The following is a 21605-nucleotide window of genomic DNA, read 5'->3' on the forward strand; positions in this document are numbered from 1 at the left end:
AGGAGAGTGATGGAGTACAGTCAAGTCATTACAAGACCCTGGAATCCCAAAAAAAAGAATCTCATATCCAAAGGTCTTGTGAGGCAACGGCTTCAAGAATGACAGTAGCTCTACCACTTCGGCATGATACATCCCCCTCCAACCAACCGGGCAATTCTTCCATTATCAATGCATGCAATCAATAATTCCCATCATTCTAGGGAACTCTCAGTGAGCACCGATTTGTAGGAGCCTTTAGAGGTCATTTGCATTAGGTGATCGTAAGTACTCTACTCCAAATGCATCGATAACAGCTTCAGTAAATTTTTCTAATGCAACAAATGTTGTTGATTCACCAAGCCGACAATACTCATCTGTTCTATCTGCTCCTTCTCCATACGCTAACATGCGTAAGGCTCCAGTGCACTTCTGCAAAGATGATATTGGCACTCTACCACTTCCGTCAGGACCTCGAGCAAAAAATGTATCATAGGCTTCCGCTGCTTGCACTAGGCGAACGAATACGTGTCGATAAATTCGAAATCTACGCCAGAACAAGTTTGGAGGATAGGTAGGATTAGGAGCTAGTCATTGTAGAGGTTCTCGTGACCAGTTTCACGATTCATCTCAATGTACCTTCTTTGATAAGGACATCTTCGACGATTACGGTTGATTATTCGAGGTACTTGACATATAACAGGAACAATAACTTCTTCTATTATTTCATTTTCATTATTGTCATTGATGGGGCATATTCTGCACCCGCTGACTAGTCAACATATTGAGCAAGGTCAAAGATATCCACAGCAAGTCAACGGCTTAGACAACCTAACCGACGAGGCCTGTCAGCCTGTCAAATGGGTCCCGGCCGGGGCAATCAGCCAGCCGGGGCACACATCCGCGAACTCATATCCAAGACCCCTCGGCGGTGAGTCAATAGGGCCCGTCGGCCTGCCATAGGTCCCTCGGCCGAGGGGTAGATCAGTCTTTCCACCTGCTAGCCACTTGGCCACTACGTGACAAAAGGTGAAAGTCTATAAATACTCCTCAACTCTCATTGAGTAGAGGATCCACAATTTAACCTAAGAATCACTATTCATCTGGTAATATCTTCCTTATCTCTCTACAATATATACTTCACCAAGTAACAACAACTTATCTTTCTAAGTTTACTGACTTGAGCGTCGGAGTGAGTTCGCTCGGCCCAAAGCCGAGCCCTCAGTTTGCTCATTGTTTCAGGAGACCGCAAGGAGGAGTTAACAAAAGACGTCATTCTACAAGCACGGGTGGTGACAAATAACTGCTCTGGAATTACACCCGGAACAATTGGCGCCGTCTGTGGGGAAAAGATACTAGAAGCTAGTCACATTCATTCCCAAACAAAAAAAAAACAAAACAAAAACCCACCCACAAAGCTAAGAAGATGTCGAAACAACCAGAGAAGGTGTTGGTGGAAAACAAATTCTACCAAGACGACACATTCCACAACTCAGAAATCGGGCGGTCCCCACCGCCATATCACGATACGACGAACGGACGCCAAAGGAACAAGATATACCACTGCCCGCCGACCAGGTCACCGTCATGGGACATGTGGTTGATGCAAAGAAAGCCGAAGCTACTCCCGGACATAATTGCTAGTACGCCGGCTCACACTTGTCACACCGACAAGAGCGGCGGAACCCGTCCCGAGGAGACCAGGGCCCAGAATGTGACTCAGAGACTTGAATGGAGCACCGGAAGAAGCCGGCCCCGTCAAGACGCCGGGGAGCCCAGAGCGCTAGTGGTAGACCTTAGTCCTTCCCGCACTCGCGGGAGGATGGCGTCGCCGCAGCCGCCGACGAGGCACCCCCGGAGGAGTGAAAGAAGTCCGACTCACCCGAGTCGGAGAAGAAGCCCGACTCACCAGAGTCGGAGAAGAAGCCCTTCCCGCCACGGGGAGAGGAGCCGGACTAGGAATGCGAGGAGCCGATCGCCGCGTGTCATTCGACACGTGGTCGACAGCCCCCCTCGGCGCCTCGTCCTAGATACCCCGGTCCGACTAAGTCGAAGTTGCCACCTATAGCATACAAAGGAGAAGGCGACCCAACCGACCACGTCGAGGCTTACGAGTCTCACATGTCGGTATGGGAGCAACCCGATGAGGTTTGGTGCCGAATTTTCCCAACGACACTGCATGGGATGGCACAAAGTTGGTACAAGGGGCTACCCGACGGGTCGGTATCTTTACGCCGACCTAAAGGACACGTTCCTAGCCCGGTATTCTGCAACAAGAGGAGGGCCGTGGAGACCTCGGACCTCCCGACTATCGACAGAAGGAGGCGAATCTCTCCGAAGTTATGTGAAGAGGTTCGACGCCGTGGTTCGGCAGATTCGTGAGTGAGCAATGAACCGGGCGACCTTCGCGGCGATGAAAGGCCTCCCGAGATGAGACCTAAAGAACGAGCTCATCAAGTGCGGCGGCGGCGAGATTAGACTCCGCCAGAAAATGGCCGATCAAGCCATTAAGGTGGAGGACTACCACAAAACCAGGCAGCCCCGAGCGAGGCCGAGCACTCAAAAAGAAAAAGCCGCCGGGAGGACAACCCGGATGAAAGACGCCGTGACGATAATAGGTCACGGTCCGACAGTCCACCAGGAAATGAACTCGGCGGACGCCGGGGAGTTCGGGAACGAACCGCCGAGGCGGTACAATGATCACACCCCCCCGGCCGTGTCTGCCGCCGAGGTTTTCGCCCGAGCAAGAGCGAGGGTCGAGTGGGAGTGGGAGGGCCTCCCGGTAGCCGAGGAGTGACGGTGACACGAGCGATCGTGAGTACCACGGCCACACCGGTCACCTTATCGACAACTGCCATCCGAAGAATGCCATTGAAGAACTGATCCGAAAGGGGAGCCTCGGCAAGTATGTTGCCAAAGGCCAAAAGACTGATGCCGACGGTTCAGATAAGAAATCCGTCTTTGAACGGATAGGAGTAATCCATGTTGTCATCGGGGCAACGAGAACGGTGGGTCCGCTCATGGGCACAAACGGCACTGAACGAGCCGTATCGGGCCATCAACTTTGTGCCCAACACAAATACTCCCGCTTCCAACATCCCCGATATAACTATTGGGAAGAAGGATTACGAGGGAGTCATCGCCCCTCACAACGACCCACTCGTAGTCCACTTGGACATAGCCAACCACCTGGTGAAGAGGTGCCCGATTGACACAGCGCCTACATAAACATTATGTACAGGCGAATGCTTTCTCAACCTCGCTCCGAAAGTTGAAGACTTGAGCCCCGCACCAACCCGTTGTACGACTTTTTCGGAGCCGACCTGGTACCCCTTGGGTCAGTCAGGCTGTCGGTGAGGTTCGGCGAGGGAAGTGCGGCCAAAAACGTTATGTCTGAGTTCGTGGTCATTGACGGCTCGTCCGCCTACAAGGTTCTGATAGGCCGAGTCACCCCGAGCGAGGCCGATGCAAGAATGTCCATCCGGCTCGACATTGATGTATGTCTCGGACCGGGGGGAAGCGCATAAGCTCGTTTCAAAGAACGAAAAGGACGAAGTGGTCAATATCCAAGTGTCCGCCAGAGGGTGCAACATGCAATCCTTCAAAGTGGCGAAGAAGTCAGAGAAGGGGAAGAGCCCATCCTTGCAACAGGAGGGCGAGCACATGGGTGCCACCGTCGGCATAGTTGAAGGAGCGGAGACCGAAGAGGTAGAGATTGACCCAGGCCGCACCGTAACTATCGGTGTTAACCTGGAGCCAAGATTCAGAGCCGCACTCCTAGATCTGCTGAGAAAGAACAAAGACGTCTTCGCCTACTCAACGGCCGAGATGCCAGGCGTGAGCCGGGAAGTAATTGTTCACAAACTAAACGTACTCCCCACCGCTCGCCCTGTCAAGCAAAGGATGAGGAACTCCTCAGCCGAGAAGGATGAGGCCATCAAAGCCGAGGTAGATAAATTGCTGGCGGCAGGCTTCATCATGCCTTGTACCTATCCTGAGTGGTTAGCTAATGTTGTAATGGTGAAGAAATCATCAGGGGCATGGAGGATGTGCGTGGATTTTACCAATCTTAATAAAGCATGCCCCAAAGATTTTTATCCCTTGCCTCGAATAGATAGTTTAATCGACGCGACGGCAGGCTACACTATGCTGAGCCTGCTGGACGCCTTCTCAGGGTATCATCAGGTGTTCATGGTCGAGGAAGACATGCCTAAATGCGCATTCATCACTGCTAACGGCACATACATGTACAAAATGATGCCGTTTGGTTTAAAGAACGCCGGTGCAACTTACACAAGACTGGTGGACAAGGTGTTCCAAAATCAAAAAGGGCGAAACATTGAGGCTTACGTCGACGATGCTATTGTAAAAAGCAAGTCCGACAGCGAGCACTTAGCCGATTTGCACGAGACATTTTGTTCACTAAGGAAGTACAAGATGAAGCTCAACCCAATGAAATGCAACTTCGGTGTCCGGGCAGGTAAGTTCCTCGGCGTACTTGTCAGTGCCAGGGGAATTGACGCCAATCCAGACAAAGTCCAGGCGATCCTAGACCTGCCGGAGCCGAGGAATCGAAAGGAGGTCATGATGCTGACCGGGAGGATGGCGGCTCTAGCCCGTTTCATCTCTCGGTCAGCCGACAAGAGCACCCCATTCTTCAAGGTGTTGAAGGGGAATAGAGACTTCGGTGGGGGAGGAGCGAGCACGGACTTTCAAACAACCGAAAGCTCATCTTCGACTCTCCCAACCCCGTCCAGCCGATCTTTGGAAACACTATATCTGTACATAACATTACCTCGGCCACGGTCGGTCGTGATCGTCGAGAAGAGGACAAGCAACAAAGACCCAATCTAATTTGTCACCATACATTGTTGCCCGCCGAGAGAAATTACCCGCTGATTGAAAAAGCAGCCTTTGCTGTCGTCGTCGCTGCAAGGAAACTGAAACCCTACTTCGACGCACATCCCGTGACGGTCCTAACCGACCAGCCGTTGGAGAAAGCATTGGAAAAATTTGAGCAATCCGGCAGACTCATCAAATGGGCAGTAGAGCTATCCGGTTTCGGCATTCAGTACAAGCCGAGGCCCTCAATAAAGGGACAGGCACTGGCAGATTTCCTGGCCGAATGCACATACCAAGAAGAGCAAAACCCCGGAGTATGGGAGGTATACACCGACGGGGTCCTCCACGACGAACAGCTCAGAGCCGGATACTTATCATCAGCCCAAACGGGGACGAGTTCGAGTACGCCTTGAAATTTACCTTCTCGGCCTCAAACAACGAATCCGAATACGAGGCGGTGATAACCGGAGTCGAGCTAGCTAGGGCCGCAGGGGCGGAGCACATCATTTTGAAAATAGATTCACTTTTGGTGGCTAATCAAATCAGAGGAGAGTACGAGACTCGAGACGACGGAATGGTAAGATACCTGGAAAAGGTAAAAGCTGACACCTCAAAGTTGAAATCTTTTCGGATACAATGCATTCCCGTGTCGAGAACAACCGAGCCGACGCTCTCTCAAAACTCGCCGATTCAACCATCAAGAATGTCACCAACCGTGCTTTGTGGACATCGGGAATGCCAAGAGCATTACTGAGGCCGTCGGCATGGTGGGTAACATAGAGACCGAGACAACGCGGATGACTCCGATAATGAAATACAAATTGACAAATGAACTACCGGAGGACCGCAGTCTCTCGCAGAAAATAAAGAGGATCGCAGCAAGGTACTTGGTGTTTGAAGGGGAATTGTACAGGAGGTCCGTGACGAGGCCACTCTTAAAGTGCGTCGGTCCGGTAGACGCGAGCTAATATCGACAGAGATCCACGAAGGCATCTGCGGCCATCACATGGGGGCAAGAACACTAGCCCACAAAGCTCTCCGAGCCGGCTATTTCTGGCCCACCATGCTTGCGGATTCCAGAGCCAAGACCAAAAAATGCAACAACCACAAATGCATGCTCCGGTGATACATGCGCCATCCCGAGACCTGCAGCCGGTACTTAATCCCCTTCCTTTCGCACAGTGGGGGATGGATCTACTAGGGCCATTTCCAACGGCATCCGGCGGAAGAAAGTTCTTGATTGTCGCCGTTGACTACTTCACCAAATGGGTTGAAGCCGTAGCATAGACTGCAAAGACGACGGCAAAGTAAAGAAAAAGGTAATCTGGGAAAATGTCATAACTCGTTTTGGGTTACCCCAAGTCATGGTATTCGACCACGGCCGAGAGTTTTGGAGTGACACAATAATGAGCTGGCTGGAAGAGCTCGGTATCAAATTTACATACTCCTCCGTCTGTCACCCACATAGCAACGGACAGGCGGAGGCGGCCAATAAAACAATCCTCAATGGTTTGAAGAAGACAGTTGAAGACCTAAAGGGAAGATGGGCCGATGAACTACCCGGCGTCCTATGGTCCCTGCGAACCACGGAGAAAGAAGCAACGGGTGCATCCGTTCCACTTAGTCTACGGTCCGGCGCCCCGCCAATTGAAGCAACGGTGCGACATTCGAACGGCCACCTTTAACCCGGTTGAAAATGAGGAAGGCTTAAGAACCTCCATAGACCTAGTTGAAGAAAGCCGAGATACAGCACGCCTCAACTTGGCGGTGTACCAAAACCGAATGAGAAGAGCTTACAACCGAAGAGTCCACAAAAGGGACTTGAAAGTAGGGGATCTAGTCCTAAGAAAGTCGGCCGCCACCAACAAGGGAAACATTCATGGTAAACTAATGGCCAACTGGGAGGGTCCCTACAAAGTGGTTGAAGAAATGAGGCCGGGTACATATCGGCTGACCGACATGGAGGGTGTGCCTCTGATGAGCCATTGGAACACTGACAATCTCAGGAAATACTTCGTGTAGCGGCGGAGGTGTCCAAAACAATTGTTGGCACCCCAACGCATGTTTACATCTAATGAAGAATCACCCAATTGTTCCATCAAAGTGTTTATCCCCTCCGCGGTCATATCGTGGTAGACGCCCGCCCCAAGTCGCGATCACCCCAAGAATGCTGTCGCGCCGTAACCCCTAGTCGCCTCGGCCCGCCGAAGGCCTGGCAGGGGACACAACGGTCGACACGCCAACTTACGCTGTCGCGTCGTAACCCCTAGTCGCCTCGGCCCGCCGAAGGCCTGGCAGGGGACACAACGGTCGACACGCCAACTTACGCTCTCGCGTCGTAACCCCTAGTCGCCTCGGTCCGCCGAAGGCCAGGCAGGGGACACAACGATCGATAAGCCAACTTACGCTGTCGCGTTGTAACCCCTAGTCGCCTCGGCCCGCCGAAGGCCTGGCAGGGGACACAACGATCGATACGCTAACATGTTTACAACGGCGGTTGGGAAGCGCAAATCCGACGCCTCGGTCAGACCGAGAGTGAAAGAGGAAGCGACCAACACGCTAACATGTTCAAGAAAAAGACGTTAAACGCAGTTGAGATACGCGTTCTAGCTGCCTCGGCTAAGCTGAAGGTAAAAATAAAAAGCGCTCAATTAATAACGCAAGAAGACAAGAAAAGACCTCGGCCAAGCCAGAGGCAAAACAAGCAAACTTTCATTAATGACAACAGATTACAAGCAAGAAGAATGCAGACGACGGCCGTCCCCATAGGGATAAGCCAAAACGCAACCTACCAAAGTCTTACATAAATAAGGAAAAGAAAAGCAAAAGATTACAGACATGATATTGGAAGCGCCAAAAGATGGCGGGGAGGAAAGGCTCGATGTTGGCCCCGAACAGCTAAAGCTATCCGAGACGCCGGTGAGTCCGGTGACGACCGCCCGTCTCCCTACGCTGATGCTTGCCCACCATCGACAAAGCAGCGCCGTCAACTTCGGTGGCCGCCCCGGAGGAAAGCTTGTCATCTCCACATGCCTTGACCTTTCGGCCTCCTCTTCGGCCTCCTTCACCTTTGCATCATAAGCCGCCTTGGCCTCGGCTATCTGAGCCGCCTTCGCCGCCTCCTCTTTTTCCGCAACCGCCTTTTCCGCGGCATCGGCCATCTCATCCAGAAGCTGTTCAAATTTCTCCCACGGGAAGGAGTCTTCAGGAATGAGCCTCTTGATTGCCTCCCTGGTCACTTCCTCGGCCTGATCCCGGAATTGAGCGCACAAGTCAGGGAGGACCTTATCTTGAAGCACCTCAATATCTTTCTCCCTTTGGGCGAGAACAGCCCTAGTGTCCGCAAGTGCCTCCGACTGAGCCTCATACATCCCCCTCCATTCTTCCCTTTTGGCAACAACGGCGTCGTAGCCACCCTTATACCTGTCCCGCTCCTCCAAAGAATCGGGCGGAGGTGGCATCGGCGGCCTCGACTTTGGCCCTCTCGGCCGATGGTCGCTTCTCGCTTCCTCCGCACGCTTCCGAGCAGCTAGGAGGTCAAGCTTAGCCTTCCCGGCTTCCCCCTTTGCCGCGGAGAGATCAAGCTTAAGCCGTTGGATTAATGGCCCAGCCTGGGCCATGGCCTGTTCTTGCTCCATAATGTAGGAGCCGGCCAGTTGAGTCCACTTCGCCAGCCTCTTGGATATTTTTGCACCCTCTACCACAAGCTCGGCGGGGGAACCTTCGGGTGCGGAGTCAACGGTGACATTCCTATCACCCGCCTTCTCGGTCGCTTGTCTAATTGCCGATCGAAGAACGGCGGTGCCGACGGCGGATCTACAAAAATTTACACGTAGCATCCATGTCAACATTCATTGACACATCGTAGAGTCTCACATCGGGAATGCATAATGAACCAGCTAAGTCTCGAACCACGAGTTAGGTCCGTACCAGTCTGGACCTTCTTAGTTGGAGGACCGGGTGAATCACTCTTTTCCCGGCGGCGGCAGGCGGCGGTGACTCTTTTCTCTTTTTTGGAGGAGGAGGGCCCTTCGCAACGGTCACCATCTCCTCGGAGACATCGATGACCTCCACATGCTCCTTCGGACCGTTGGGGTTGAAGAGGAGTTGGGATCGACAACGTCGCCGACCTGACCTTGCCTTTGATGTTCTCTTGACGCCGCCCCGAGAACCCGTGCTTGAGCCGCCGCCGATCCGGTGCCTTGTTTGCTTGTCCATAAGTTCGTTGGGAGCCAATCTACGATCAAGCGCGTCGGCTGAGGGTGCCGCTCAACGACGTTCCCGTCCTTATCAAGCCCTAACCTCTTCAAGGTCTCCTCCGACAGATCCTGGCCAAACCGGTCTGCAAGAAACCAGACAAGAGTTACATAAAAGAAGTAAAACAGAGCTCTAAAAACAGGAGCGTAATAGGCAAAGATGGGCCTCACACCGACCCTACTCACCCTGGTTGAGGGCCGGTATGAGGCCGACGCGGCAAAGCGGCTCATCCTCGAAGAATAATCCGAGTCGGGGCACCCACCCCTTCTCAAAGATCAAACAACAGCATCGCCGCTCCTCGTCGGCACCAAGAGGAACCTGCCGGCATCCATCTTGTGCTTACTCTGGGAGACCCATTTTTCACGCTCCCTCTTACTCTCGCACCGTAAGTTGACTTGGTCTTTTGGAAGGACCGGGCGGCGGATAGTCATCCGACACTTCGACATACACCCACCGCCCCTTCCAGGTCCTTGCGGGAAGAAAGATTATTAACGAGAGAGGACGCCCGCTCCATCTCGCACGTTGTACCACCCCACCTTACCGGGGGTCGATGCCCGAAGATGATAAAGCCGGCGGAATAAGTTAACCGTAGGTACCTCCCCTTGAAAAGACAGAGCCACACGAAGCCAACTATCGTCCTAATGGCCAACGGATGCGGTTGAGCCACGCAACGTTCATAGCTTTGATGATGGCCGTGACGTATTTATTCAAAGGAAACCGGAGGCCATACTCCAGATGCCTGATATATACGCCGATATGACCCGGAGGAGGGCAACAGACTGCCTGACCCTCCCCAGGGATAACAATTTTGTACCCCTCACCGAAGTAGAAATGACCCTCGAACGAGTTCCACCGAACAATCGGCGAATTTATTGTCCAGGCACGGTCGGGACCGGTCATGTACGCCTCGCCGTGGTCCAGGATATGCGGCCTCTCTTCACCAGAAGGGATCCCTTCCTCACAGTCATCATCAACATCATCATCCTCCCCACCCTCCGGAGCTTTTGGATCGACTTCAAGAGACGGAGACCTAGGGCCCCCAAACCTTATCGGGATGGCGTTTAGTATCTCCTCCTCATCAAGACGCGACGGAACCCCGGCGCAGGCTTACTAGGTCCAAGACCCAGCAGAAGACATGTTACAACAAAACTTACGAGTTAAAAAGAGAATTTATTTGTTTACCTTGAAGAAAAATGCCACGCCGGAGTAATGATTAAAAAGCTAGAGAGAGGTTTCGTCACAAGGGCTAGAAAGAAGAAAATTTTTGAGGAAATGAAATTGGTGGCCAATTTCAGGGACTAAGTACCCTATTTATAGAGGAAAGCCCATGAAGAGGGACCAATCGGGCACACCCATGAAACGTCGACCAATCAACAAACAGACACGTGTCGAACATGCAACCACGGAATGTCAATCGTTGCAACAGTTGAATGTCAATCAATGCAACAGTGACCAAGCGTCTTCAACACGCCCCTTCATATCTCTCTGCCTGTTCATCTTCCTCAACAAATTCCTAAGTATCCGTCTCTCCGCCGGCCACATGATCATCCAAGCGAAAGCACCGCCGGGGGCAATCGAAACAACTCGGCACTCTCAACCCCGGTCTCGGCCAACGTCATTGCCTTTTCCACATCGGATGTCCATTACACAACCATGTGGAGGGGGGATATGGTACGGCCTAAGCAGAGCCACGCCGAGGTAGAAGAAGCCGGGGCAGAAAATTTCGTCTTACGCAGAATATACGCTCAACATACATCGGAGCCCATACCACGGCATAGACTACGCTGGGGGCAAATTGATGGGGCATATTCTGCACCCGCTGACTAGTCAACATATTGAGCAAGGTCAAAGATATCCACAGCAAGTCAACGGCTTAGACAACCTAACCGACGAGGCCTGTCGGCCTCTCAAATGGGTCCCGGCCGGGGCAATCAGCCAGCCGGGGCACACATCCGCGAACTCATATCCAAGACCTCTCGGCGGTGAGTCAACAGGGCCCGCCGGCCTGCCATAGGTCCCTCGACCGAGGGGTAGATCAGTCTTTCCACCTGCTAGCCACTTGGCCACTACGTGACAAAAGGTGAAAGTCTATAAATACTCCTCAACTCTCATTGAGTAGAGGATCCACAATTTAACCTAAGAATCACTATTCATCTGGTAATATCTTCCTTATCTCTCTACAATATATACTTCACCAAGTAACAACAACTTATCTTTCTAAGTTTACTGACTTGAGCGTCGGAGTGAGTTCGCTCGGCCCAAAGCCGAGCCCTCAGTTTGCTCATTATTTCAGGAGACCGCAAGGAGGAGTTAACAAAAGACGTCATTCTACAAGCACGGGTGGTGACAAATAACTGCTCTGGAATTACACCCGGAACAGTCATCACTAGAGGATGAAGATGATGAGAATTCAAATAAAAAATCCATTTGAGGTGAAAAAGAAGGAAGATGAGTATGATGAATAATACAACTAAGAGAATAAGTATATATCTATATATACACAAGTCATTTCATTTATCCAATCGATATTATCCAATATTATCCGTAATCTAGATAGAACCAACCATGAGCAAACAACTTGGATTTCATTTATCCAATCGATATTATTCAATCTTATCCGTAATCTAGATAGAACCAACCATGAGCAAACAACTGGGATTTCATTTATCCAATTGATATTATCCAATCTTTTCATAATCTAGATAAAACCAACCATGATCAAACAACTAGGATTTCATTTATCCAATCGGTATTATCCAATCTTATCCGTAATCTAGATAGAACCAACCATGCGCAAACAACTGGGATTTCATTAAAACATTATTTTACAAGGCTACACTAATACAATATTTTAAAAAAAAAAACCAATATATTTCATAGATAAATTAAATACATGAATATAACACTCTTGAAACGAAAAGACAACACTCTCGAAATGAAAAGACAACACTCTGACAAGATAATACAACACTTGAAAATGGAAAATATTAATCTAGTTGTTTTGAGGTCTTGGAACAGTGATAATTTCCATTGTTCTTCCGCCATAGTTAAATCATTCCTTGATTGTAAAAATTGATATGCATTCCATTTGTACAACCTTTCATCTTGTTCGATCTTCTTATAGGCGAGAGCTATTTGTGCAGCCCTCATCTCCATCTTTTTATTTTGATATTTTATTTCTCCCATTGCAATTCCGCATCGCCAAACTTTTTTTCACCAAAACGGTCACCAAATCGGTCAATGCTTTCAACCAAATAGGCAACCTCGCCTACTTTCATTTTTCCTTTGTTCTTTTTAGCTGCCTTTATACCTTGAGCGCGTTAGCTACCCATACCTTCTTCATCGTCTCCGCTATTTGGTGTAGAAAATCAGCCTTCATTAAACCTGAATCTCTTACCACTACCAGCTGAGTCAGAGTCACTACCAAATGTAGTGGTATCTGGATCAGGATATTCATCAACATCAACAAACATAGTCTTTTGAGACTTATTATTTCTGGCACTGGTACCAATGATGTCTTCAACATAGCGCCCGACAATTTATTTCCATTTGGGATATTTTTTTAACAAAATCCATGCACGTTCATATTGAAACTTACCCTCTGTTTCATCATGAAGTGCTGAGCTTGTTGAATTACATCTACCTCGTTCATTCCACTAGACTTTCTCCTTAGAGTTTCTTCATAACAACCAACCCATTTCATAACAGCGGCAGATATTCTACGAAAGCGAGCACCCTACATGTCTGGATTCCTATCTTTAGGCATTAGAATTGGATTAGCTTTACGTGCTTCATCAAATAACTTTTTTACTTTAACCCAAAGTGCAACATTCTTTTGATTTGTCCCGATCACATGATCAGTTGAATGTCTCATAAAAGATGAAATGGGTGCTTCATCTTCTTGAACTGGCCATCTTGATGGTTGTTTTGATCTTTGAGTTACAGTTTGAGGTACTTGATTTTGTTCAACCTCATTATCCCAATCACACATAGAATTTTGAGATAAGTTAATTGACGGCATTTGAGATGAAATTTGTGCATAACTTTGTTCATAATTTGAATAATTTTGGTTATTTTGTGGGGAAAGATTATAATTCTGATTAAGGTCATATTCTGGAGTAATTGAGATATTTTGCCCATATTCTCGAGGATTACAGACATTTTGTTGATTTGACTCTACCTCTCGAGAAATCAATTTATTATCTCTCATTTTCCTAAAAATTTCTAACATTTTCATTTCATAAGGATTCATGAAAAGTAACTAGATAAAATTAGAAGATCTTTTTAGATGGTAAAGGAAATAAAGCAAGTAAGAAAGAAAATAGTGTGTTGATATATGTCAATATTGTTACTTATTTATAGAGAAAAAACTAGGAATTGTAATCTAGTTAGACCAACCATGATCTAACTACTGAGATATCATTTATCCAATATTATCCAATCTTATCTGTAATCTAGATAGACCAATCATGATCGAACAACTAAGATTTCATTTATCCAATCGATATTATTCAATCTTATCCGTAATCTAGATAGACCCGACCATGATCAAACAATTAGGATCTCATTTATCCAAATTTATCCAATCTTATCTGTAATCTAGATAGACCAACCATGATCAAACAACTGAGATTTCATTTATCCAATCGATAATATTCAATCTTATCCGTAACATGGATAGACCCAACCATGATCAAACAACTAGGATCTCATTTAACCAATATCCAATCTTATCTGTAATCTTTATAGACCAACCATGATCGATCAACTGAGATTTCATTTATCAAATTGTTATTATCCAATCTTATCCGCAATCTTATTTAACGACTAAGATCAAACAAGTGAGATATCAATCCAACGGCTTAAAAAGAAAAATTATTCTATAAATACAACAATACTATAATACTTATTATTCATGCTTCATATACACAAGAATCTGATTTTAACTCTCTCATCTACAACCATTATGTCAAACAATATCCAGAAAATCAGAGCTATACAAAATTCAATTAATAATGTTATAATAGAAACTCAACAATTATTTGTTCGCTTAAAAATAGTCCTCAAAGAAAGTGTCATATTGGAAAAACTCACCAAACCCCTAATTGTACTATGCTCATCCAAATTATTTGTGGGAATACTCCAAATGAGTTACTTAACCCTGGTTATGCTCACATGCAAAATATAACTCGTGATCATTGTATCTTCAAATTAGGTCGTTGGGAAGCTTTAAAATAAGAGGCGATAGATTTTTTATTTAAGCTTGAAAGCGTTTTAACATCGAGAGCGATGTGGGATCTCTGTTACGGGGGACGGATATTATTCAACCTCCCTGAAGGGGAACGCTCCAAATTTGAGTTGATTGAGTTATACTCAAAATATTTAGAGGATGGCCATTTTGCACACGAGAGGGAGATGTGGACATTGCCAGCAACCTCCTCTTCAGATGAGGATTATTGAAGCGTAGATGTTTATTTTTATGTTAACTTTGCATTTGGTTTTATTTTAGTTGTTGTTGTAGTCGAGAGTTTACAATGTTTGATATTGAACCGTTGGTGTTTGTCTGTCTTTATGTTAGTTATGCAATTGTTTTATTTTAATCATTGTATTGTACTATGTCCCATCTTTATTTAAATTAAGAGAATATCCGTGTTTGGTAAAGATAAAAATGAGATTAATTTACCCTACAATTACGAATTCTTAAACATCTATTAAAAAACGATATTTAAGAGAGTAAAAAAAATCAAAGAAAGAAGAGAAGGAAAAGTGAGCGGATATATGTCAATACTAGTTCCTATTTGTAGAGGGAAAAAAATAGGAATTATGATGTAATTATTTTTAAAAAAAAAATAATTACAAATTAATTTTAGGCAAAAATCAAATTTGGTTGGCAATTAAATGGTGTAGCAAACAAATGGACATATTTAGCCATGAAACTATGTTGTTTTGGTGTAGCAAACAAATTAAATGGACAACTTTTTGGTGGGGTCGCTGACAATTACAAACAATGAGTTGCGCGTCTTCTTCTTTCCTTTCTAGCTGAGTGTTTTTATCCGCTCTTTCACACTTCATCATCCTCATGATTGAAGGTTACTTTTATTCCTCAAATTGTCATCCTCAGTTTTCCGCGTAGAGCTTTTCTCATGGTTTGAGGTGCTCTTAGTTTGTTACACATTTCAGGTAGTGGGGCAAAGTACAAATTCATGTAAAATGCTTTTAATTATGTATGACTTATCTTAAAGGTGTTCATATAAAGTAGGTGTAGAAGATAAATTTAGTCTTTCTTAAGAGAAGAAAAATATTACAGAGTACCATTTTATAATACAAAGTGTCATTTAATGATAAAAACTTATTGTAGTTTTTAAAATTGTCATTTATAACAATAAAACTGATGGTAATTTTTTATTATAAAATGTTCACATTTATCATAAAATGGTCACATTTATCAACTCACGTCAAAGATGTGAGTTTTAAGTCGACCGTTGTTCAATCCGAGCTTATTGTCAAAGAGTATAGCGGGGGATATGTGTGTCACATACACCGATTGTATCGAAGTGATTATAATCTGGTGACGAGATCATTTATGACGATAGAATATGTGAATTGTAGTTTTGTTTGAATTTCATGCAAAAAAATGGCCGCGATTTGTTCGAAAAATCCTACTTAAGTATAAAAATGGAGCAGATAATAAACATTTGAAATCTATGACGTTCATGATCAATTCTTAATATACTTGTATTGTCTTTGTTAAGAACAATATATTGTTTTATTGTTCATAACTTGCGACCTTGTGAGCAATTCTTATCCATAATACACCCATGATTAAATAAAAAAAATTGCTATATTCCGCCCCTATTTTTCATTTTAAATTTCCAACTTTGCCCTTCTCTCTATAATATATGAGAGACCGTCTACCACTAATTTAGTGAGAGACATAATAGGGAAAAAAGAAATTCAGTGGGTCCCTCACCCCATCATGTGAGAGGTCTCTCAAAAACGCTATTGAGAGACCGTTTCACTGAAGTTTTTGTGATCGAAAATAAGTGACGGAAACTTAAATTAGATATGAATTATCGTATTAATTACCGATGAAATAACAAAAAAAAATATTGAACTAACAAATTAATGAACTTTTTGCCTATGTTAGACGATGATTGATAACATAAATGATAAATAATGACAATTTAAATTGGATACAAATTGACTATTAAGAGCGAAAAACTTTAATCGGCCATAACTTTATACTCGGGTGTCCGATTTTGACGATTTTTTTTCAAAGCGCATAACTTTTCGAGACGAACGCAATATTAAAACAAAATTGAAAAGTGGCCCATTCGTAGAGAACTAGTTTTGTACCCGCGAAAATCTGCAGTACCAAACATGGCTCTATATCTATTTTTACTAATAATAATCTGCAGTACCAAACATGGCTCTATATAGAGCTGCCTTATTAGTAGAGAACTAGTTTTGTACCCGCGAACTTGTTCTATTTGTCCCATTTATTTGCTTTTGTTGACGTCCATCTTTAACTAAAATATAAAATATTTTTTTTTATCGCGAATAAGCTATAAACCAAACATTTGTAAATATTTACTTCTTTTACATTATTTTTCATGATCATAGTAATATAGATAGAAGTTTTAATTTGAATTTTATTTCCTTATATTTTAATACATGTTAATTATTCATGAATATTTTGTAGTCAACAATTTAATGTAGCTAATTTTATAACTATAATGTTTGTTTAAATTTTTTACAAATTTGTTATTTTTATGTATTTATGATGTACGTCATAAATAATTAAGCTAAAAACGTTTGCGTCATTAGGTCGATAAACAAAGCACTCCAAGATCGCGGTTACATATCTGATAGGTTTTTTTAAGAAAGTTAAATATATACTATTAATTTAACTTTTCCTTAAAATCTATACTTTTTATCAAAAATATACATGTAAAATAGAGAATCTCGCCGATGATGAATGGTGATGCTTTGTAAGCCAACTAAAAGAGTAAAAAATATATTTTCGTTTTTCACATTTAGATCCAAACATGTAATCTCCACTTTTTAATAGCCTCCTCACAATCAATAATCTGCAAATTGAGATAGTTAAAATTAAAATTAAATAAGCATCATCTTAATTACAAAACTAACTATACAACTTATTAACGTTTAAAATTTTAAAATCTTAAAAGATAGAAATATGGAGTATTTTTAAGAAGACTAAGAACGTTTGAATCACATGCACATATACATATTATTTTTCACTTTTTCTCAAGTGTGATAATTACAATATTTAAGATGGTTTTGAAATAAATTAAAAGTAACAGTATAAGAAATTGTGAAGCTTTATAATCCAAGTTATTGGATTTTTCATTTACCACATATAAGACCTTTTAGCTACTATCTTTATTACTAATGAGGAATTATATGGATAAATTTTACGATTTTAAAATTTAAATAATGAGAGTAAATTCTTAATTTATTTTTGTAATTTAGTACATGACTAGTTTTGGAGCCCGTGAAAATCACGGGATCGTTAATAATTGATTGTGTTTAAGTGTTTAATTTGTGAATAACTTATATGAAGTAGTCTCCCTCTCTCAATCATTTGTTTAATTTTAATTAAAAGACCACTCACAAATAATTTAAAAAAAAACGTAAATAAATGAACACGACTGAGGAACCGGTATTTTAAAACAAAAGTTTAATACACCATATTTTTTATTATGGATGGTACGCAAACCAAAATGTGAATAGCTTGGTTGTTTTGAAGCGAGGACACAATCCGTCAAAATGAATTTTTGGGTACTTCTGGCCATATAAGTATTGGAACATGAAATTGCGCTCCATTGTCGTCCTTTGTTTTCAAAGGACGGGTAATGTTGGTTTCGACAACCTGGTATCAAATAAGACAATATGAATTGGTATTTTGATGAGATTTTATAGAAAGAAAATAAATGACTCTCAATTTTCTCGTTTGAGTTGCTAATGATTCTTCAATTGCATGTTCAATTAATGTTTCTTCAATTGTCTCTTTAATTAGTGATTCTTCAATTGTCTCTTTATTATTTAACCATTGTTTTGACCGGCTTAAAGATTATAGAATATGAATGATTTTTTTCACCAACAAACATTGCATTTTGCCTCTTTATTGCTTGAATGAAGATACTGTTTTTATTGTCGTTTTGGTGCATTTTAAAGCACTTGGCCCTATGTATATCTTGCAAAGAAACGGTCGTGAACTTTTATGTGAGCAACTTTAACAACTATTCCAAATAATTCCAAGGAAAGGTTACATATATTTAAAATATCACATTTTGTGTTATAATAATATACTTCGTAGTATATACGGAGTATAAGATTAGATATGGGACAAAAAGTAAGAGAGTAAAGTAAGGATCAAAACTTTATAGGTGAACTCTAATAATTATTATTATTAGTATAAGATGAACAAAACTAATTACACATTGGAATTGAAACAATGAATTGGAGAATAAGAATCGGTTTCTAACTAATTACTATTTATGCATATTATAACACTATAATAAGATCAAATTGACATGTGTATCGTAATTTGGCTAAACAACTTGATTTGTAACCTGTTTGACAAACTAAAAATAGAACATAAGTGTTACAAAGGAGACTAAAGTGTAGGAAAGAGTGAAGGACAATAATGCAACAACATGTCAACAACTTATTAAAGATTTTTGCTACCATTCGATATTTCTAATACACCATTGTAGAAAAATGAAAAACTGACAAAAATGAAAGAGTCATCCAAACCAAGAAAAAAATCTGTAAAGAAGATCCATAGCCATTATTTCGAATCTCGTGCATTGTTATTGATATGTGAGTATGTCATCCTCCTATAATATTAATACAAACACACACACAAAAATAACTAATAAAATTCTAATTAATTCAAAATATAATAAAAATAAAAAGTGAAACAACTAATTTAGTTCTAATTGTATAATTTACCTACCAATTTTTTGAATAAAGTTGAAAATTCTTTCTCCTGCAATATTAATATAAACACAAAAAAAGTAACTAATAAGATTCTAATTAATTCAAAACATAATAAAAATAAAAAGCGAAATAATTAATTTAGTTCTTTAGCTATACCTTACCTACCAATTTTTTGAATAAAGTTGGAAATTCATCCTCCTGCAATATTAATACAAACACAAAAAATAATAACAAATTAATACAAAACATATAAGAAAAATAAAAAATAAAACAATTAGTTTACTTTTCTATGTATACTTTAGGTGCTATATTTTGAATAAAATTGAAAATTAGGGTGAATATAATAGTTATATATATGAAAAATTCTATTACAAATTCTCTCAAAATTTTATGAATGAATGAAAAATAAAAAATATGGTACATAAATACGGAGTATATATAGTAATGATGAAGGGAAAATTAAAAGGTCATTTCATTAAATAAAAAAAATAATGGTTAAATAAATAAGGTAAATAAATAAAAAAAAAATATGAGAGGAGATCAATGGTTTACAATTTTTTTTCTTTTTTTTTTAGTGTTTATACCTTATGTTTTTTTAACATTTTTTACCTTATTTTTTTTTTAATTTTCTTAAATTGGTAATCCATATCACTTTTTTTTACCATGTCACATTAAAAGTTGTCACATCACAATTAAACTTGCAATGTCACATTTTTTTGTTAGCCTTTTTAATAAGATTTTATAGATAGAAACTATTATAGGTTTTATAACCATTATACAACCATAAAATCCAATATTTTAATTTTAATTTTAATTTATTTTGTGGTATTATTTAATTAGATAATTAATTGCCAAGAAAATCAAGAGGTGAATTAAATAGGAATAAATGTTAATGAAAATTATGGGTGTTAACTATTAAGTAATATAAAAAGTTTTAATCAATTTTAACATATTATATTATAAAAATTAATTAAATAAGAAAAAATTTTAATTAATTTGGTGGGTGTTAAGTATTATGAAGAGTTTTAATCAATTTATTTCCGTGTGTAACTAAAAAAATGAATTAAATAGGAATAAATGTTAATAAAAATGGTGGGTGGTAAGTAATATGAAGAGTTTTAATTAATAAGTTTTAGTTAATTTATTAACATGTTTTATTATAAAAATTTCAATTTTAATTATAAATTATAAATTTTATTAACATGTTTTATCACAAAACTTTCAATTAAAATGTCAATATTTGTAACACCCGCGAATTTCCCCATTTTGACATTTAAAATTTATCAAACCGTTTGAATAACTTTATTAAATATTTTTGAATTAATCAATTTAATTAATTTTATGTCAAACACGATTTCTATAAACGTATTATATAAAAGCTCATTTTTATAAAAATACGTATTTCTAAATTATATTCTTGAGGCATAATTTATATAAGAATAAATATATACGTATTTTTGGTCGGATAATAATAGTGACAATAATAATGACTGTAATAATAATACTTCCCGTCTCAACATCCGTCTAGCTGTAAACCGTCACATTTCACTTTGTACATGCGTTAATCCGGACCAATCAGAATTCGACAACACGTCACACCCACCTAACATCCTACACTCTACTTTTGAAAATATCTCTCTATTATGTATATTATTATTATTATTTTATTATTATTATTATTATTATTATTATTATTATTATTATTATTATTATTATTATATATTTTATTAATGTTGTTTGTGGTTATTGTTCAAAATACCCGTCCCCACCCCATTCTTATCCCTCCTTCTTCCTTTTTCGCTGCAACACACACAACAGCAACAACATCAGCGAAAACGACAATAGCAGCCAACCACCATTTCCGCCATCCTCAACCCCCATTTCCTCCCTTATTTCTCATCCAAATTTCATAATTCTTGCGCCATTAGCTTCCTCTCTTCTTCCTCGTTCTTTTAAGGTAATAAAGTCTTGATTTTGTAGAAGTTCGAAAATACCGTCTCTTATGGCAACTCGGTTTTGTGACCCATGTTACTCGTTTTTCCTCCTTTCTAGTTGAAGACTGAAGTAAAGCTCGTGCCTTGGACGTTTTCACCTGAGAAATTGAAGAGTTAAGGTAACGGTGATAGGTTACTCGACAAAATGTCGAGATTACTTGTTATTAGGTTGTTTTGTATACTGAACTTGGATGCTGGATGTTTGGTCGTGGTAAAGTCTCATCCTTTATATAATTTTCGTCTTGTTTTCGTATGAAAGTGGTAGTTTTGTCGGGTAAAATTTCACATGGTTCTTGTCTTAAAGGGTTATCTTAAAGTGACTCGGTTTGGAGGTGTTTCGAGGTGTGCTATACTTGGCTTCGGTGACCATTTTGCAGGTTAATCCTAGACAGTGGGTCTGTTTTAGACGGAAAGTGGGACAGTTTTGGGAACGTTTGTGTACGACATTTCAGGACCGTTTTGTGTTGCTCTCACTTGTCAAAATCACCTTGCTAGTATCTGTTATATTGGGAAAACTCCGTCTTGTTTCCTCTTGAAAATATTGTGTCAAAGTGTCTTGGTGTGGCC

This window comes from Silene latifolia, chromosome 10 (assembly GCF_048544455.1).
Source record: "Silene latifolia isolate original U9 population chromosome 10, ASM4854445v1, whole genome shotgun sequence".
In the NCBI taxonomy this organism is placed as follows: Eukaryota; Viridiplantae; Streptophyta; class Magnoliopsida; order Caryophyllales; family Caryophyllaceae; genus Silene; species Silene latifolia.